We start from the raw sequence: 8,592 nt of genomic DNA, 5'->3' as shown, positions 1-8,592 counted from the left end.
CCTTCCTTCCTCCCTCATAGATCCCTCTCCCTCTTCTTTCCCTCCCTTGAGCTTCCTTTCCTCATTCTCTGCTCTGCCTCCAGGACCCCCAACAAACCACTTTGCACCTGACCCTACTCCCATCTGATGGGTCCTTTCAGTAATCCCCCTTCATCTTCAGAGAAGTCGTGTAATCTTTGCTCTGCCAGGGACAGAACCTCGCTAAAGCAGCACTAACCATCCCTGCCCTCAGACCAGCCCTCTCCCTCCATCCCAGGATCCAAATCTTACCTATTTGTCTCCTGTAGGAGCAGCAGCTACTTCCTGAATTAACCATACATAGAATTGGAGGGAAATATTCAACTGGGGAGTTTTCTAACACTCTTTTTCCCTCTCCCCCTCTCCCCTCTGTCTCCCTCTCTCTCTCTCTCTCTCCCTCCCTCCCCACAAATGATACATGGTGTTGTTAATGGTGTTTAGGTTGTCATATGTTGTCATTAAATACTTTCTGACATTTGAAAAAAATAATTGGGATATTCAATTTATAATACTACCCTCTCATTTTTTAAGAGAATATCATAAATCCTTTCCCCCTGAAATAATCCTTCCATTACAAATTTTTGGATGATATGCCTGCCTATTTAAGAAGAGGATTTGCATAAAATCTTGAAGAATGGCCTCCCAACAATTTTATTTTGGAATGTTTGTGTTCTCCCTTCAGTGCTGTCAGTTACTCCAATCACAAACTGAGGCACTAAAGACGAAAATTTTGTATTCCCCGGACTCCTTACAACCGTGAAATTTTAATTACTCTGGTAAGAAATAGTTTCTTTTGCATGATCACGAGGCTGGTGGAAGGTTTGGGACCCGGAATACAAAAAAAAACCTTTTCCCCCCTATTTGAGGAACTGCAAATGTGAAAAATTAAAAAAAAAAAAAAATCTCCTCTGTCCTACCAGCATAACGGGAGCAGAAATGGTTATTGAAATTCAAATTACAGTATTTTGTGATTTGGGTTTTGCTTCAGAGAAACCACTACAAGGATGTTCATTCAGAATGAAACATGCTTACAGTTTGTGATACAAGGAGATTTTCCCACTAAATCACACTTTATTCCTGAGCAGAAATTGTGACCAGTCAAGAAATAACTAAAATTCACATACAATCAAGGCATATTCAAACTGACAACCAGGAGTTTAAAGAAAAAAAAAAGAGAGAGAAAAAAAAAGTATCTTTCTTTTATCAGATATTCAGTTCTTACATATAATCTAATAATGGAAGCTGTGATCGTAATAGTACTTCCAGATAACAAAACGACCAGTAATTAAATAATGGTGATTTACAATCATTCCTTCCGGCTTTTGTTTTGTAGTAGTTTTTGTGTGTTCATTAATCACTCCCTATTTTTAATTCTATAGGCCAGCCATAGTACATTTCTGTCCGCTTTCCATCTGCTGCCCTTCCTCAGCCCCTCTGCTGGAGCGACCACTCAGTTTCCATAGCAACTACTACATAACTATTGCTCCTGGGATAGCAGGAGGAGAGAAAGAACAGTAGGAAAAAAAGGACAAAATCTAGGTAGTTGAAGCAGAACACATTCTCTCTGTTACTGTGAACTACCAAGAACTTTTTTCTGTTTCCCTATTGGAAAAGTACTTAGCAACTTTTCTGAGTAGCACTTCCAGCCTCATCTCTGACCAATGGTAAGAAATCCTTCCATCTTCCATGACCACGACTGGCCAGCATGGATCACCCCCTCCCCTTCCACTCACCCTTCGTTCTTTGCACTTTTGCTGTCAAAAGTGAACACACGATTGCTTCAAACAGGAACACAAAGCTCTGTAAGTTAGCCTGAAATAATGAATGTGCCCATTGATCCATTCAGCCCATTTGATACATCATTTGAGATTTTGGCATCTAGGCATACCCTGAATCCTTCCTCAGCAATGATGAGGAACATTTTCCTACAGAGACTGATTCTCTTATCTAACTCCAGAGAACACTTATTTTTTGTAACTGGGGAGAGCAGGAGTCCCTTGCTGGGAGTGAGAGAATTGTCTGGGGAACCCTAAAGTGTTTATTCCCAACTTCACTTTCCACATAAAAATAGCACTTGCACAAGGAATTCTTTCCCCTGTAGTTATAGAGGATCTGGATCCGATCCAGTAGGCAGGGTGGTGTCCGCCTCGGTCTCCTAAGGAAGTCTGAGCCCTCTCTCCCTTTTTAATATGAGAATTCGAAAGCAGTGGGAAGTGATGTTGGACCTATCACAGCATTGCTAACAGACAGCCTATTACAGTATTTAATAAAAACAGAAACAGCATGCCTATCATAGGCTAATAAATCCTACCTCCTGCACGCTTTAAAAACAGTATGAAGCAGCTTTCACGGAGCTTCTGATAACTAATTTCAAGCATGGCTGTCTAGCGTGCCTGTCACTCCTATTGTCCTCCCAAACTCTTTCAGACATTTTGAGCAGAGAGTATTAAAGCTATGAGTTAGCAAGGGTTGTGACATTAATGGTCCAGAAAGGCTTTAGGCACGCGAGGCAATGATGATTACCGGTGGCTCTTTGGAGGACTGCACTGGATCGCTGTCATTAAAAATTAAGCGTGGCTTTTGAGGAAGATGTGACAACTACCGGAGGTAGGATTTGCATGTAAAACAAAGGAATCTGTTGCTGTTTCGGGCTTTTGTTTGCTGTGTGCCTGTGGGTCAAGAATTGCAGCCAGGTGCGGAGTGAGAGCAGGAAGGGGAGAGAGAGGGGAGTGGGGGACGGATCAGCTTAGAGCAAAACACAGTGAATAGTATTAGATTTTATGGCAGAAATGCCTCGAGGACAAACTGGCTCCGGGCTCGTAGCCTGCTGAGTGTGCATTCCACGTTGCTTTTCCCTTGGAGTAGAATGCTTAGAGGTCACGGAAAAAACAGTTCGCTTCTTATCTCTGGTGCCAGCTAGGCTGTCAGTAGGGTTGAGGGAAGACTGTGGTAGGTGGGAGGCATAAAGGTCTAAGAAAAATCAAGAAGAGGAAGTGGTCGTTGAGACTTGAAACCTGTTAGATAAATATTTTATTCCCATGGCCAACGTGCTTTGATAGCCAGCATCTAATTTTTAAAGGGGGAAACTGAAAGATTACAACGGATGTCCCCGATAGAGAACTACTTCAGATTTAATTTATTATCAAAGAAAATTGGGTACCATCGTCCATTTTGCATATTGAAAGGCTGATCCACACTGTTTGTGTTAACGGTTTTGCAAGAGTTTTAGATTAAAAGAAGGGGCTTTCTCTTCCTGTTCCTGCTTTTAGGCTATTGCCAGGCTGCAGATGGAAATAGTGATTCCTTAGAGGTTATGGACTTGACGTTGTACCTTTTTCTTTTCTTCTCCTTTTTTTAACGAATACCATAAAAGCACAATTCTCCTTGAAAGATGAGAGGGCAGTTGGGTTCCAAAGTCGAGCAGATCGTGAGTGGGTTTGCAGAGGAACTTACACTGTTCTATACTTTATTATGGGATTGGTATAGCTCGATCAGAAAAGGCAACGTCAGGAAATCGTAGGCTGAGATTTTTAAAGCAAAAATGCAATGGTCAGAAACTAATGTTTCCCCAACTTGATCTATGGTGCAAGTTTCAGCATTTGTCATTGCATATGACCCTCAGTGCGAAGTGGCAGAAATGTAGTGAGTGCATTTCTCGGTGCTGTTGCACTATTTCCCCCGATGGACTTCCCAAACGCCAAAATGTAAAGATGTTGCTTTAGATTTTGAAAAACCCTAGATTCTGATGCACTGATTTGATTATAATGAATAATAAAGATACAAAGAATAATGGTATATTTATAAAAGAATGTTAATATTCTTCTAAAACTTTGATATTAATGCAGTATTAACTAGGAAAAAAGTGAGAGACAGTTATGGTATGCTTGTTTTCAGCTAAATATTGGAGTTAAGGCTAAGTAGGGCTTTTTCTCTCGTCTAATGCAGTTGAGTTTGTACATTTGTGAGCGTCTGTGTATATTCTGCCATTCACAAAGTGGAAATCATTGCCCTGTAAGGTATGGCATCTATGCTTAAAGTTGTATGCCTATTTTTCCTAATAGTGTGATTAATATTATTGAGCCAGCCCAACTCTCTTGTCTAGTTGTTTTGTGACCAAGAATACATGGCCATGAAACGACTGTATAAAATTTCTGATGCAATTGATGACTGTGACATAGTTTTCTGCCTCTATGTGGCCAGTGGAATGTGTGACCTTGACCTTGTAAAGTCCCATCCTCTAGCCAATTGTGCTCACCAATCAAGAACCCATACATAACAAGAGAGCTTGTGATACACAAACAGAAATACACACCCACCCACCCACACACACGCACACACTTTACATACTGCTGTCAGAAGTTTACAACTGAATGTTATTTCTATTGTTTTCATTAATTATATTTATTTGAAAGAGATTTTCACTGGCTCTCGTCTTGCCAATATCTTCTGAATCTAATCTCATCAAGCATTTATTTTAGAATCAGTCTGTGCCATAAAAGTTGTCAATAGGAAAAATCATTTTGCTGTCATCGTGCTCATAACACTTTACTGATAAACTAAAATGACTTTTCACAATTTTCACAGATTTATGGAAAAATTCCCATATTAAATCTTCAAGGTACATGTGTCTAGACTGGACCCACAACATGAAAAACATAGGGGAAATATGGAATTTATTTTCTTTGTAAGATGTGGGGAAAACCAAACTAAGTAATTGAGTCAAAACAACCTACTTTGTATCGCAAATTAATTTCATTACCTCTTTACATTGGTAGATATCAACCAAAGCATTTACACATATTTTTCCCTTTCAGTTTGTGCTGTAGTCTAGTAATGAAAAACCAACAATTCTCCAGCTATCCAGAAAACAAGTCCAGAATCCACCCAGACATAAAAAATAAGCAAAGCTTTAGTCAGCCTTGTTTTCTCAGTCCCTAGAGGTAACACAGCCAACGTCTCAGTCACCAAGATACAATTCACCAAGTCCACAATCACCCTAATTCTCTGTCTCTCTCATATACACACACACACACTCATACTCTACTTTATTGGTTGATATTGGACCAGACATTTCTCAAGCTAACACAATCTTCTCTTTGATCAGTTTTCTCCTCTTACCAAAAGATGATAAAAAATGAATCTTCCAAAAATAGTCTTGTTACTATATCAAATTAAAAAGACTATAATAATGTCTATACAATATAATCCTAATTTTTATACATATGTGTGTATGAAAAAACTAGAAAAAAAGTATACCAAAATGTTAGAAGTTCTCTTAGTGTGTATTAATGGTGCATTTTATTCTCTTTATTTACTTATAGTTACTAATTTTTTTCAAAAAGCAGGTATTATGTTAATAGTCACAAGGAGACTTATGCAGTTTTATCTCCTTTTGCAACCATGTTGCCATCTTTTCCCCATTCTCATACTTCATATCATCCACTTTATCTTCACCCCAAATTCTAAAGTCATTTGTTGGTCCGAGCAAGATTGGGCAGAAGTGCTATTCCCCTATCTGAGCCCCTTTCTCCTTGGGTTTCTTGGTTGTCACATCACAAAAACTTGGCATCATCCTTTCTAGTAAACTGATGCCTCCTACTTCTTAACCCAGGTTTACCAGAAAGAGTGTGTGTGTGTGTGTGTGTGTGTGTGTGTGTGTATGTGTGTGTGTGTAATTCTCCCTACTTTATAGGTAGAGAATTTTTCAATCTCCTTTGCTGGCTCCTAATTGTCTTCTAAATCTTTAAATGTTGGAGTGGTCCATGGCTCAACTGTAAATCTCTTCTTTATCTACACTTACTTCATAAATGACTCCAACCTCATCTCAAGACCTTAGAAACTAACCATACACAGAGAGTTCACAAATTCTAATCCCTAACCTGGATTTTTCCCCTAACCGCCAAACTTACAAATTCAACTACCTATATAACATTTCTACTTAAATATCTCATAGGCATTTCACACAACATGTTCAAAATCGAATTTCTGAATTTCCACACCAAATGTCCTTCTCTCCTATTTTCCCCTATGTATGGAAATGGAAACTCGATTCTTCCACTTTCTCAGAAGAAAATTTTTGGAATGCTCTTTGAATCTTTTCTTCCCTTCACATGGAACAGAAAATCCCATTGCTTCTACCTTCAAACTGTACCTAGAATTTAATTATTATTCCCACTGCTACCACTCTGGGCAAGTTACCACCAACCATCAGATTATAGCAATACGTTCACCATTCATTGAGCTTTTGCTTCTGTCTCCCCTGCTCCCACACATTCTATTCTGTATCCAACACCAGTGGCTGTTCCCGTGTTGAAGTTAAATCGTAGTATCTTCTGCTCGAAAGCCTCCAACATCTTCCCATCTGACTACAGATAAGAGCCAGATCCTCACAGTGGTCCACAGGCTATGTGTGATCAGTCCAGGGTTCTTCACTCACCCCTTGCCTTCCATTCTCCCTTTAGCACTCTACTTCAGCCACACTGGCTTTCTGGTTCTTCCTTGAGCCTGCCATGTACTCTCAAACCTCAGGGCCTATGGCCACTACCTGGAAAACTTTTCCCCTACACAGCCACATGACTCAGTCTCTCACTTTCTTCAGGTCTCTGCCAAATGTCCCTTTATCAAAGAAGACTTCCCTAAAAGTCTTTTAAATCATACCCTCTTGCATGCTTCCTATTCCAAGTCCCTGCTTTTTCTCCATAGCATACCAAATTATCCCCCAACTTACTATATGTTGAGTTGTTATTGTCTGTGTCTCTCCTGCTAGAATGTAAACTCTATGAGAACAGCGACTTTGTTGTGTTCCCAGATGTATCTATAGCATTGATTGTCGAATGAATAAACTGATGAATATAGGAACTGAATATTTGTCCCCGTCAAAATCTTGGTAGCATCAGGCTACAAGCATAAGTTTATCAACCTGAGGGTCAGAGCCGTGTCAAAATGCCCTGTTGCTTTTTCCAAAGAGGAAAGATACTGAACACCTTGAGGAAAGTCAAGGAGATTTATCAAGATGATTTTCTTTCTCCTCTCTACACAGGAGGGAAAAAAATATCACATCACTGATTCCAATCTATGTCAAAGCAAATAAAAATTCAATTTGCCTTAACTTCATCTTATCTGAAGATGACTTCTTTTTCAAAAAGACATCTTCACAGATCTGTACAAATAACTATGGACATAAACATGTTCTATATTTTTCTTTGTTCTCTGCTAGTGATGAGAGAAAGGATGGCAAAACCAGGTTGGAAGATAAAATTGGGCTCAATACCCCTTTCTGAGCATACAAGTCTCAGTACTTTATTTAGCAATAGGAATCATTTACATTCCATTTACATTCCATTCATTGCTCTCAGAATCAGCATGGTTAGTCTCACGGTCTTGTTAATAGTGACCTCTCTAGCATTCATAAAGTACATGTCTTCAAATAATTAAAGTATAATCAAATAATCTTTTAGTCCAAAGTGGGTACAAATAGTAAAGTCCAATATTTCTAGAGAAGTTGTGTGACGTGAAAAGGACACAGCGTCTAAGACAAGTACAGGCTGTAGGAAGAGATAGGCTTGATCTGACTCTCACCTTCTCTACTTCATAGTTATGTGACTAGGAGCAATTTTTTAAAATCTTACGGAGCCTCAGTTACCTCACTGGTACCTCTTTGGAGTAGAGATTAAATGTGATCATGTGAATCAGTGCCTCGTTAGAGTACTTGGCACAGAGGAGATGTTTAAAAAGTAATAGTGTTCTCATTGTTATTGTCATTTTATCCTCACAGTATGCTCAAATAGTAGATACTATATTTTTCACTGAACAGCCAAGAAAACTAAGGTGTAAAAGTTACTCAAACTGTTCAAGGTCAAAGAACTCATAAGCTATCGAAATTTATTCTCCCTTTAGCCACAGAGACTCCTCACAAATAGAATGACAGATTAACCTTCTTTAATGTATTTAGTGACTAAAGGCTGCCAGTAATTAGGGGAATTTTTTAAAAGGCAGAATCTGAAGAAAAGATTTTTCTTTCCTCTGTGAACAATGTGGGTGCTTCATGTATTCCTTCCCCAAACACAAAGGAGATTTAAACTCCTGTGAAACAAGTTAAATGAACACTAATTTACTCATTAAGAAGACCTCAGTCTTTAGACATGCAGTATAAGGGAATGTTGAAACCCCAGCTTCACAGCCCTGAAGACTTTGGTTTGAATCCCACTTCTGCCCGTTGCCAGTTGCCAAAACCTCCCTGAGCCTCCTTTGCTTCAGCAGAAACATAGGTAGAAATAGCACATCGTTTATGGGGTTGTGAAGATTAAATGGGGAAGTCTGTGCATAGCTCTTAACACCATGCATGTGCATAACACATAGTACCTATCTTCCCTTTATTTATTATCTTAAATGAAACTTTTAAACATTGTATATATATCATGGCACTGAGAGATTTGGTTTCAAGTATGTCCTTTAGGTCTTATTTCTTGGCATCGCATGCTGCTAAAGTCAGCCCGTAGATACCATTTAAGAACCATGTAAGCATTAAGGTATCACGTAAAAGCTCAAGGTGTTTGAGCACCTGGCCAGCACCAG

At 39.2% G+C, this 8,592-nt stretch overlaps 1 protein-coding gene across 2 annotated transcripts in view; it reads left to right on the top strand.

Annotated features, from left to right (window-relative positions):
• The first annotated feature begins 399 nt into the window (after window positions 1-399).
• The window catches only part of KCNMB2 (potassium calcium-activated channel subfamily M regulatory beta subunit 2), a 231,519-nt gene continuing 223,326 nt past the window's right edge, over window positions 400-8,592 (top strand). For both annotated transcript variants that reach the window (XM_032407172.1, XM_032407173.1), the window contains exon 1: window positions 400-2,625. The gene's annotated coding sequence lies outside the window, so the exon portion shown is untranslated. The remainder of the gene's footprint in view (window positions 2,626-8,592) is intronic.

The sequence above is a fragment of the Phoca vitulina genome, unplaced genomic scaffold, assembly GCF_004348235.1.
Source record: "Phoca vitulina isolate PV1807 unplaced genomic scaffold, GSC_HSeal_1.0 scaffold8, whole genome shotgun sequence".
Classification (NCBI taxonomy): domain Eukaryota; kingdom Metazoa; phylum Chordata; class Mammalia; order Carnivora; family Phocidae; genus Phoca; species Phoca vitulina.
This window is presented reverse-complemented; position numbering and strand designations above follow the sequence as displayed.